The sequence below is a fragment of the Pteropus alecto genome, unplaced genomic scaffold (assembly GCF_000325575.1).
Source record: "Pteropus alecto unplaced genomic scaffold, ASM32557v1 scaffold101, whole genome shotgun sequence".
Classification (NCBI taxonomy): domain Eukaryota; kingdom Metazoa; phylum Chordata; class Mammalia; order Chiroptera; family Pteropodidae; genus Pteropus; species Pteropus alecto.
In genome coordinates, this window is record NW_006432945.1 from 18,487,969 (window position 1) to 18,499,602 (window position 11,634).

Consider the following 11,634-nt stretch of genomic DNA (forward strand, 5'->3'; position numbering starts at 1 on the left):
ACACCTCAAACAGAGGCCAGAATTGCTCGTATCACCTGGTTTGCAAAACCCGTTTGTCTTAATTCCGAGTTTGTGGCTGGCTCCGAGTCTCCAAAGCCAGGGTCCTGACCTTCCACGCCTACCTCTAGGAAGACCCCGAGCCTACGGCTTCTCCCTCTAAATACCCCTTGAATCTAGGCCCTTCTCACCCCCGAATTTAATTTATTTATATCGTTCATCCTCCACTCCCCACTCCACTCAGGACGTCTCAAAGGCAGAGATTCTGTGCATATCAGGCAAATAAAAAGCGTGTCCTCGTCAGAATGGAGTTTAAACCTAACCCCTTCTGTTCCACCGACTGCCCCATTTTGAGTGACTACTCACCAGTCAATGTACTTGACACGGACGCTGCTGGAGCCGAGTTTCTCTCCCTCGCTGTGACAGCGAGTCCCACGGGCTGGTGACGCTTGGGTTGAGTGTGGCCTCGGTGACGGGCCGGCCGCTGGGACCGCCCCACACCGAGGCTCGAATGTGGGTCCCGCAATCGGTCCTCCGCCGATCCCAGCAGCCGGGTCTCGCCCCGGCGGCCCCGACACCTCCTTCGCAGGCTCCTCGTCTCTGACGCGTTCACAGGTGAACCTTAGGCCAGGTGTGCGTCACTTCCGTGGTTTCGGATGACACGTCGGGACGTCCTCGCGTAAGGCGCCGCCGATGGGCGGGCTCTCGGGACGCGAGCGGAAGTGAAAGGGCCCGTCTGGCCAGCTGCGCCCGAGGTCACGTGATAGGAGCAGGAGTTAGGGTCCCGCAGCATCTTTCTGGTCACAAAAACGTCACTGAAGACCCAAAACCCTTCCGAGATTAACCACTGAAATAAATACGAGCCGTTCGTACATTTAAGAAAGATGAATACAGACAAGTGTGATGAGCATTCAAGTTCAAGGTCAAGGGCGGCCGGAGCCCATCCCGGCAGCTCGGGGCACAGGTGGGACCCACCTGGGCGGGACGCTGGTCCCTCGCGGGGCGGCTCACAGACGCCCCCACTCACACGGACGAGGACGACGGAGACGCCGCGCCGCCTCGTTGCACGTCTTTGGGACACGAGAGGAAATGGTCCCCGGAGAGGCCCAGGCAGACCTGGGGGACCGCGCCTGCCACCGACAGTGGCCCTGGCCGGGAAGTGAGCGCTTTGTCTCAGGAACGTTACAGAGAAGCGACCTTGCGCAGGGACCTCCGGTTATGCTGGTCACGCATTCTCAGGGTTTGGTGTCCCTTAGTCATAACTGGCACCCCGGCCGTCGCGGGTCATTGTCGGCCATTTCTCTAACTTTTACTCAGTGACCGATACGGTCTTCAGAGCTCCACGTTCTTTTCCTAAAGTGTGAACTCTGGCGCCAGTGGACAATGTCACCGCCCACTGAAGGGCGGCCAAGTCCCAGTGGAACGTGACACAGGGGCCCGAGCCGGCCGCCGCGGTGGCCGTCAGACCCGCCTGCCGTCTGTGACAGCAGAGCCGCCGTGTCCGTCACAGTTTCCCCATCTCGAAACGGGACGATCAAGGTCACACGTCTCTGGCGGGGATGGACAAGGCCGCGTCACACGTCACACGTCGTGTTCTCCTGAGCTCCATGCAGGCGGCTGTTGCTTACATCACTTTCTATGGTGGGGCCCGGGGGCGTTAAAGGGCTTTTGATGAAAAAATTGTTTGTATCGTTTAAAATTTTAGTTTTCGTTGCCAAATGGCGTACAGATTCTGTGCCGCCCAGTTGACTTCTGCGACCTCGTGGGCCCCTCTAACTCTCTAGCGGGGTTCTTCGCCGCCCGTGTCCCAGGTGGGGAAACTAGGCTCCGAGGGGCTAAGGACTTTGCCGTGGGCACCCAGGGAGCGACAGAACGTGAACTGGAACGGGACCGAGTCTGAAGGTAAAACGAATAAAGTGCGTACTGATCATTCAAGGTCCGTACGTGTTTGTAAATAAAACACAGAGAAAGAAAACACTGGATGAATCTCAAAATAATCATGCTGCGTGGAAGAAGCCAGGCGGGGAGGGAGCGTGCGCTGCGCGGTTCCGTTTATATGAAACGCCGGAAAGCGCGAGCTGGTGGCGGTGACGGAAAACAGACCACTGGCCTGGGGGGTGCGGGGCGCCAGGGGTGGGAGGGGCGGCTCGGAGAGGAGTACACGTTTGCAGGTGGCGGGCGTGGTCGCCCCCTCGGTGACGGCACCGGCTGGTGCACGTCTGTCAAAACTCACCAGTCGTGTCCTTCAAATCTGTGTGGCGTATTGTATATCGATTATGCTCAATGACGCTGTTTCAAACACACGAACACTCGTCTGGCTCATTATACAAAGGAGAAGTAACCGTCGCTGATGCCCCAGCCTAGGGGTGGGCAAGAAGCAGCAGTTCTGAAATCCTTGGGACCTCGGTCTGTATAATGCGATGGCCCCAGAGTTAAAAGCCAGGCCTCTTGACCAAGCCGGCCCTCGCCTCCTCCGCCCCGCCTCCTAGCTGCGTGACTTCTGCCAGTCCCTTAGCAGAGTCCTAGTGTTCTCTCATCGGGGAGGACGTAGAGGACAGAGGCCCGCCCCCGGGGTCGCCCCGAGCTCCCAGCCCCCTCCCGGAGTGATGGAGTGACGCAGAGGACAGAGGCCCGCCCCCTGAGTCACCCTGAGCTCACAGCCCTCTCCTGGAGTGACGCAGAGGACAGAGGCCCGCCCCCGGGGTCGCCCCGAGCTCCCAGCCCCCTCCCGGAGTGAAGGGCTCACGCAGCCCTTTGTCGCTATGTCTCAGCACTGCGAAGGCACCTGGAAGGTCTGAAGGAGGCTGCAGCGGGCCTTGCTTTCCAGGGGTGGTCCGGTCCCCAGCAGGCGCCGGGGTGGAGCAGTTATTCTGGCTGTAGCCCCAAAGGACGAAGGGGCTGTCATCACAGAACATGCGCCCTGCGAGGTCCTGGCCTTTGGAGCTGAGATCGATCGTGGGATCTGGCTTTCTCTGACCCTCGGGGACCCTCCCCACCTTCCAGGTCCCCCTCCCGCCCAGAGCACGAGAAGCAAAACGCCTTTGCGGCTGGAGTCGGCCTTTCCGCTTTTTGCAGAAACGAGTGACGCGTCTGTGTTCTTCCGCTCTCGTACCACCGTGATGGGCTGGCCCGGAGGACAGACGAGGTGACGGACACAGAGCTCCGCCTGGGTCACCGGAGTGAATGCTAACTCCCTTCCTCCGCCCTCACAGATGGGCCCGGACGTGTGAATCCCTGCGCTCGCACCCCGGCCTGTGTTCAACCTCCCCGCACGGGGCCTCCTTACGACCCCTTACGGCCGGGGTCCCTCTCCAGGCTAGCTGTCCCAGAGCTGAGTCCCCTCCCTGCAGGGGCCCCCGCCTCCTGGCAGGAGGGGCTGTGCCACCCCGAGACCGGGCCCACCCATCTTTGCAGACTCTGCTGCGCTATCCATTTTAAATGACATGGAGCCGACCCGTGTACCGAGACCAGCACGCTCCTCTATTATTACGATGACTCCGCATCGACAGGGCAGAGTGCTTACTAATAATTTATTTATTACTTCATCTAACTGCTCACTAATGGGAGATGAGAGGGGCTGGCCTGAGTTCCCTGACCTCCCCTCTGGGGACACCTTAGGCCACTTTCGATTGCTCGCCCAACTGCCAGCTGGAGGATATTTTAATGAAAAACCATTCGATGTGTGTGTGTGCGCGTATGTACATCCTTTTTGGCATCTGTAGTGTATCTATGGACACACACTCTTAGTTCGCAATGAGTAAAAATAAGCATTACTATTATCATGAAGTCACCAAAACCTCATCTCTCGAGAACGGATACAAAATCTGCACCAGGGAGTTGCAGCCGCGGGGCGGCCGTGGAGACACACCGCCCGCCTTGCCCCTCCATCCCCAGCTCCGAGGAGGGTGACGGCTGCCGACCCCGGCTGCTGGACGCTCCAGGGCCCACCTCGGGCTGTGGCCCACCACGGGGTGCTCCTGCGCCCCACCTGGAACCCATCGGAGGGGTGGTCTTTGTTCCAGACTCCCCCCTGGGCTGGCCGAGCCTGTCCCAGGTCTGTGTCACTATTTGGTGGCTTCTCTGCTCAATTGCACTTCCTTTCACCTGCTCAGCCCTAATGTCCCCTCAGCCTCTGCTTCCAACAAGCCGGCAGCATAAGCTCTGAGGGAAGCCAGGCCGTTCTCAGCAAGTGTCACGGGACTGCACCTTCTCCATGAATGTCCTGGGCGGGTGGCCTTGGCTCTTTCAGTTCTGCCGTTCTGTGACACCTGTGAATCTCCGGGGAACGGGGTTCAGTATAGACTCCGCGTCCTTCGCCCGCGGGCCGGGGGTTCTGAGGACAAAGCTTGCTGCCCCAGAGTCCCACTTTCTCTCCTATGACGGCCGTAACGGCCCCGCCTCCGTTTTGACTCCGTTTTCGCGTGAATGTGGACTGACGTGTGTGACCGTGACACGCGAGAATTTATCTGTATGTGTAAAATAATACATTTAACACAGAACGCAACCCTTCACGTAATTAAATAAATAGTGCCGTAAGTGACCTGATACTTACACTCACGTAAAAGACCGGTCCGGACCGCGGACCTCACGACAGAGCGAGGGTGGCCGGCGCGGTGGCGGCGGCAGATGGGGGAAGACGAGCCTGCACTCGGAGACGGCCCAGCACCCGCGTCTCTGTCCTTGTGAAGAGAAGCCTCGAGTTTACGTGTTCTTGTAAACAAATGCGTGTAAAAAAAAATCCTCTGTGCGCCCACAGAAAACAGCGAAGAGCGGAGAAGCAGGAGGGACGGTGGCCCGGCCCTCCCGGGAGGAGGCGCCTTGCCACCCTGAGGCCTGGGGACACTAGGAGAGGCGGCAGCGAAAGCTCCATCGCCTCCTTCACCACTCGGGGTGGAAGTTACGCTCACGGACCCACCGGGGACTCCGGGGCCTAGAGATCTGGTGACACCCTAGATGCCCTGGGAACCGGCGGGGCTGTGGGAGCCCCTCACCTGCAGCCCCGACCTCCCCCCAGCCCCACCCCATCCATCCACGATGAGGCAGACCCACTAGGATGTCTGTCCTGAAGGAGATGTCGTGAAATCTGCAGGAATATGTTTTTGATCAGTTCATGAAAACCCGAGTCGCCGACCACCTGCCCCTGTGACGCACGGACATTAAACTGCCAACCTGCTTTACGTTCGTCGCCCACGTGGAATGCCTGCTTTATTGGGCCCATAAATCGGAGGCAGTAACACCCAGCCATTAAAATCCCACCTGGCTTCCGAGGCCGGCTCTCACCCTGCATCCTCCAGGTCTCTCCAGGCCTCTGCTCGCCGAAACCCCGCAGCCCCCACTGTGCGCAGCTCTCATTAGGCACCTCCTGTTTACCGGTCTGTTTCGTTTCTTCGCTGGACCCTGTGAGTGCATTTCGTCCTGCTTTCGGGTGTCGATCTACTTCATTCAGTCATCGATCCCCAACACTGAACACGGGGCCTGGCACACAGAACGCGCTCGGCAACTCTTGTCAAGCAGGTGATGGCGCCGCTGACTGGGAAAGAAGCTGAAGTCCAGGAGTGTCGGGGTGACACTCGCAGACGAGAAGCCAGCAAGCGGCCAGACAGGTAGCTGCTTCCACGGAGCCTGCCCCCCAGGCCTTACGCCCACGCAGGGTGCCTGGGGGCGGGACAGGCCTTAGACGGAGGCCCAAAGGCCAGCTCAGGGCCGGGCGCTCTCCAGGGAGAGTGGAGCCCCCACCCTCACCCCCACCCCGGGCCCAGCTTGGTCTCCGGCCTCAGAGCCCGGCCTGCCTGCGAGCTGCCCTGGAACTGGAGGTGACGGAGGGGACTGAGGACAGCTCGGCGCAGACGCCAGCTAGGACGGTGGCCTCCCTGCCCGGTGGCCGCTGGCTCCAGCTGAATGAGAAGCCGTGGTCTGCCTGGGCCGCCGCGGCGAACCTGGGCATCAGAGGCAGCCAGCTCGCCGCTGTGCCTCTCCGCACGCACTGCCGCCTGGGACCTGACATTTGTCTGTTTGGAGACTAGATGAGTATTTATTCGGGTGAAGCAGCTGGGAGCCCTGTGATATTTAGACGGGCTTTAGGAGGCGTGTTTGAGGAGGAGATAATGCTGGCGCTTTTCTCTGTGAACCAGCCCGGGGCCTCGTCACCGAGGGGGCCGCTTGGGTCTCCTGTGACAGGCAGATACAGTTCGTTTCCTGCAGAAGCTGCGGGCTGGGCTGTGCTGATACTGCCGTGTTATTTGGAATGGAAAGGTCAGGCCCGAGATTGAATAATCATTGCCGAGGCCTCCACGGGGACGCCAGGCGGTTGGTGAGCGGTGGCTGACACCCCGCCTGGCTGCCCCGCCCCCTTCCCCAGTCTGGCTGCTCCTGGCTGGTTTATCGTTCCCCCTGCAAAACGCGTCCGGAACCCCGAGAGCCAGTGGGGCGGCGTCGGGATGGAGCGAGGCCGGCTCGCAGGCCGCACGCGAGGGGACCCTCGGCCTTGCACGCTCGATGCCGCCCCTGGGCCACCCTCCCGGGCACCTGCACACGTAGTTTCAAGTGACCATCGATGGCTCTCTCCCTGGCACCTTGCGCACTTGGTCCGCACCGGGACGTTTCCTGTGCCGTCTCTGGGGGTCGGTGGTCTGTGTAGCCCGTGGCCGGTCTGAGCGCGAAGCCAAAGGCGGCTCCTGCCGGGCATCTCGCCTGTGCTGGACCTTGGCTTCCGTGTCTCGCTGGTCCTGGCAACCACGAGGTCCCCGCTTTCCAGGGTGGCTCAGAGGCGGGGAGCAACTCACTCAGGCTGGCCCGGCCGGAGCAGCGGAACGAGGCTTCCGAACCCAGACTTCTCCGGGTGCCACGTGCCGGCCCGTCGTGGGTGCGGTGGTCACACAAAGCTCCCACTGTGCCCTGGAGACCCGTCCTGACGCTGGCCTCCTCCTCCTTCTCCAGAGCCACCTCCCTGCCGATGGCTCTCCCTCCATCGCCAGGCGGTGTGGGATCGGGCGGGTGACCACGGGACACGAGCCCGCGGCGGCCCTGGCACCCTCCTTGCTTGCGATTTTTGAGTGCGGCTCTCTCCCTGGCAGGTCGGGCGACGCCGGCACTGCCTGGAGCGACGGGCAGCAGGGCCGACGGGCAGAGGCACCCCTCGGCCTCCCAGCACGCATTTCTCGAGCTGGCAAAGGCCACGGGTGCCGCCCAGGAGAGTGTGGTCCCTCCAGATGCTCTAGGGCATGACGGGTCAGGCAGAGCCCAGGGCGACGGCAAAGGCCCAGGCCCGCCAGCTGGAACGGCTCTCTGCAACCCCCCCGCACGTCACCCCACCCCCCGTTTCCTGCGGTGGCTGCCATCCTGAAGTTTATAGGTATCATTACCTGTGAAAAATCTGTTCCATCTGAAGACGGCCGGGGTTGGGGATGGGTGGCAGATTGCAATTTAATGATCAGATTAAAATATGCTAAAGCAAACAAATAAATAAATAAGACGCGGGCAGCCTGAAGCCCACAATTCACTCCGTGGGCAGCAGAGGCGGGGCCTCCGAGACCAGCTCGTAAGTCACCGCCCGGCAGGTTCGTAGCCGCCTACTGCGTGACCACACGGGAGGTGGTTCTCCAGGAAACGCTGACCCCGGGCGGCCCCGGCCGTCTCTGGCCTGCGGTCAGGTACCGGCGCCTGCCATGTTCCCGCCTCCCGCCCCACGCTGTGAGTGCGAGGCCCCTCCCAGGACCGACCTCTCAGCCACCGGGACGCGGGAGCTGCGTGTTCTGTTTGTGGCGTGAGCGAGATTCCTCGGGAAGACGTCGCGGGCCCTTGGCTGACGCGCCCCCTTTGGGAGGGACTCACAGGGTCACACGCCTTTTATCTGTGCTGCACCGCGAGCCACAGACTTGCGCCTGTCCGAGTGAGGAACGCGCTGATGCTGGACGCTCACCGGACACGAGTGCCCGAGAGAGGACTGTGACCCCCTCACCCAGAGCGCCCGGAGTGCCGGCAGCTCCCGGGAACTTCGTGGATTGGGGGAGCAGCGCCTGTCCTTAGGGTTCTCGTCACCCTGTATGAAACGGATGTCACCAGGGCCCCAGCTCGCAGCAGCCTGTCACTCCACGGCCCGTCGTCACCCTTCGGATCAGGGACACCTCCACAGTTATTCCAGGCCGACCCCAAAGCCATCAGCCCGGCGTGGCTGAGCAGGGGCGGAGCTGAGGAGATCCGAGGTCACCAGTCACGCCCCCTTTGGGGAAGCGTTTTGCCACACTCAGCAAGTGACGCTGCCAGCACGAAATGCCAAAGGCTCTGCCCGGGACCCGGGGAGACAGGCCATTAGCAGAGGAGGAGGATTCAGTGAATAGGACAGAGTCCCTGTTTACGGACTGAAGAGCCGAGTGACAAATGTCACGCGGGGGGCGCAGGGGCCATGTCTGCCTCCACGCCCAGGGCCGCGGGAGGCAGGGGATGCGTCCACGACGGCCTTCGACCCTCCCTCTCCGGCCTCCTGGAACCTTCCAGGGTGTCCCTCTCACGGCCAGACCCCCAGCTCTCAGCCCCCCGGCGGGCAGGTGTCCTGGCCCGCACCGGCTGCAGCCTCGGCGCGGGGCCCCTGCTGGACTTCTCTCCCTGGCCAGGCTGCTCCTGAGCTGGACGGCGGTCGGGATGATGCTGTCGCCCTCCCGTTCCCGCCGAGTGCAGGCGTTTGGGGCCGAGCGGAGACAGTGGCCTCACCCTGCCTCGCGCGCCGACCCCGTGTGGCCCAGTGCCCGGGTCTGGGAGGGAACCCTAGGCTGCCATTCGGCCCCTGGCCGTGGTCTTCAACTCGACATTAGCAGGCGGCCTTAGACTTCTGAGGCCGCCGAGCCCTCGGCATATCCCTTAATAAAAATGACACTTTGATCCTCACTCCTTTGATCTGTTTTCTATCGATTGAAATTGAATCGTGATCAGGACGCGCGGGTAAGTGATTGGCACATTCAGCGCATCCCTGCCTCTCTGGGGCTCTGGGCAGAGGCTCCTGAGGGTGACGGCGTTGAATGAGAAACCACAGCACGTGTGACGTCCCAGGGGAACAGCACGTGGGACGCGGGACAAGAGGCTCCACCCGACCTCGTGGACGAGAAGATGGGGTGAAGGCCGGGCCCCTGACCGAGGCCCTGAGGGCTGAGCTGGCGTCCCGGCCAGAACACGGGGCCCAGGCTGTCACAGGCCGTGACCGCAAAGGTCGGGGACTCTGTGCGTGCGGACGAGCCCGTGGGAGGGACGCTCGTGGGGTGGCGGACAACGCAGGGAGGGAGCCCACGGCTGGCCGGCCCCCCTCGCCTGCATCTCGCCCCCTGAAACAATGCTTGGGCACCACAATTCTCAAGGCCAGGTCACAGCAGAGGGAAGGGAAGGGGAGTCGCTGGGTAGACAGCCGCGACTCGCAAACTCAGAACTTATGATGGAAAACCTCTCTGACTTCTTCTAGCTGGCGCTTGGTGGGGGTGGTGTGGGGGACAGTCACAGACAAGCAGACGAGACGGGGTGCTCTGCCCTCGTGCAGCACGGCTAGTATTTGGCCATAGAGGACCCCTCCTTACGCCCTCCCTCCCTCCCCGGGTGAGGTAGGTGGCCCACGAGGTCGTCTGCCTCACTCCCGCTGCCTGCAGACTTTCAAATGAGGAGGGCGACCATTCAAACCACAGTCCACACCGGACCCGGCCCCAGGCCGGGGGAGCACAAGCGTCAGCACTTCAGAGGAAAAAAAAAATGTACACGAAATGCAAGTATGTTTTTTGCAACAAAAGAAACTATTTATTTGGAATATGCATTACCGGTACAAATCAGGAGACTGTCAAACCTACACCTGGGCAGGATAATCGGAGAACACAGAGTTCACTTGGAATCGGAAGGGACAGAAGCCTGTGCTCTCACAGAAGCAGGGAAGCTTAAACTTTCAAAACCAAAACAGCGGAGCTTCGCAGGTTTATATTCTGAATAATGAGAACGGGGCGGGGGGCGCGGCCCCCCCCCCCAGGGAAAAGTACTTCAAAGTAACGAGAAGCACCGAAGGAAAGAATGAGCGAGGGACGGGGGCGGAACATCGAATGTTTTATTTATTTTAACAAAAGGGAAAAAAAAGTTTACAAAAAATAAAAGGTTCCAGACAGCTTGGAGCTAGGGGTGGGAACCGCAAAGGTGATGTGAAAAGCGCGTCATTATTTCGCTGTGACTTAAAAACAAGAGCACGGTCGATCGTGGGGGTCAGAACGCTTTCGGAAGCGTCGCTGCGCGAGGCCCCACGCTCCCACGGCCCGCTCAGGCCGCGCTGCGCTCTGAACGCTTACTCGCCGGTCGAACGAAAGACGTTTAAAGTCAAGTTTCTTGCAGATAATGATGTTTTCTTTCTTTCCCCCCGTGACTAAGAGGAACATTCTGCGTCCAGCCAGTTTTCCGACCGGCTTGGAACGGCTGCCGAAGTAAGAGCTTTGCTGTCAAGGCGTCAGACTTGACCTCGAAATGACGGCACTGAGTCCGGCTCGATTTTCCCACCAACGCTTTGTCCAAAACCAGGACTCTTAGCTCGGCAGCGGCGTCCGCCAACGCCTCCTGCGGGGTTCTGAACGCCATGACTAGCCGGGAAGAAAGAAAGGAAAGCATTTCGGGGTGACCTTTGACACCGACAAAAGCAAAAGGCTTTCCCCGCGGCACACGAGGTCCCCTGAACGACTCCTCGAATTCCTAAAGGGCCGGAAGGAGAAGCCAGGCCCCCGACTTTGCTTTGCTCAGGGACTGGCCAATGTGCCACCTGGATGTGGCTTGACCTCTGTTTTTGAAGTCAGTGGATTCTGACCAAAGCGGAGCATAAGGAAACAGCTCCTGGTTTAATGTCGCCTTTTCACACCACCTTGTCACATAGTTAAGGAACAAAAACAGCAAGATTATAATCCTGACAGTTAAAAAAAAGCACCCCCCCATAAACAAACCAAAAATAACACAAAACGAAACATATATATACTTTTTTGTTATATTTTAAAGAGCAGGAATAAAGAAAGGGGTTCACTGCTGGGTCTCAAAGTTAATAAACATAATAACGTGTTAGGTTGTACCTATGATGCTCACTATTCCAACCTTTTTTTTTTTTTTTTAAGTTTACAAAATGAATTACTGTCACTTTTAAACATTATGAAACAGGAAATGGATGCGCACAACTCGACACTTTTCTAGCATTCTTGAACTAATTCACAAATGCAAGAAAATAAAAGAAAAACAGGGAAATGATGAATGCAGGTAGTTCGTGTCGGAATCGAATGCGGGAATGACGCGCACGTCGCAGGAGGAGAGGGGCCGTCCCCGTCCTGCTTTGCGTGCTAGGAGGGTCGTCTTTAGAATTTTTATTATAAACACTATTAAATTCAGACCGCCTTTTTGGTTTTTTTTTTTCCTTTCTCTGAATATACAAGAACGTTCATGACCAAATGTTCAGCATTAGTTACTACAAAGAACGAGACACAGTCGCAAGAAACGATGGAAAATGTTAATAAAGCTGAAAGAATCGTGGAGTGTTTTTTTTTTTGTTTTTTTCCTAAGTTTTTTTTAAATTTGAGTTTCTGTAGTTTTATCTTTTTTTGGTATCGAAGTCAGGTTTTTCTGGGCAGAAAAATCAAAATAGGAAAGAAC

The 11,634-nt window shown here is 58.9% G+C and overlaps 1 long non-coding RNA gene across 1 annotated transcript in view; it reads right to left on the reverse strand.

Moving 5' to 3' along the window:
- Positions 1–9,745: 9,745 nt before the first annotated feature.
- LOC112476441 overlaps positions 9,746–11,634 on the reverse strand; it is a 6,139-nt gene continuing 4,250 nt past the window's right edge. Inside the window, exon 2 of the long non-coding RNA XR_003045097.1 lies at positions 9,746–10,861. This is a non-coding gene — a long non-coding RNA (uncharacterized LOC112476441). The remainder of the gene's footprint in view (positions 10,862–11,634) is intronic.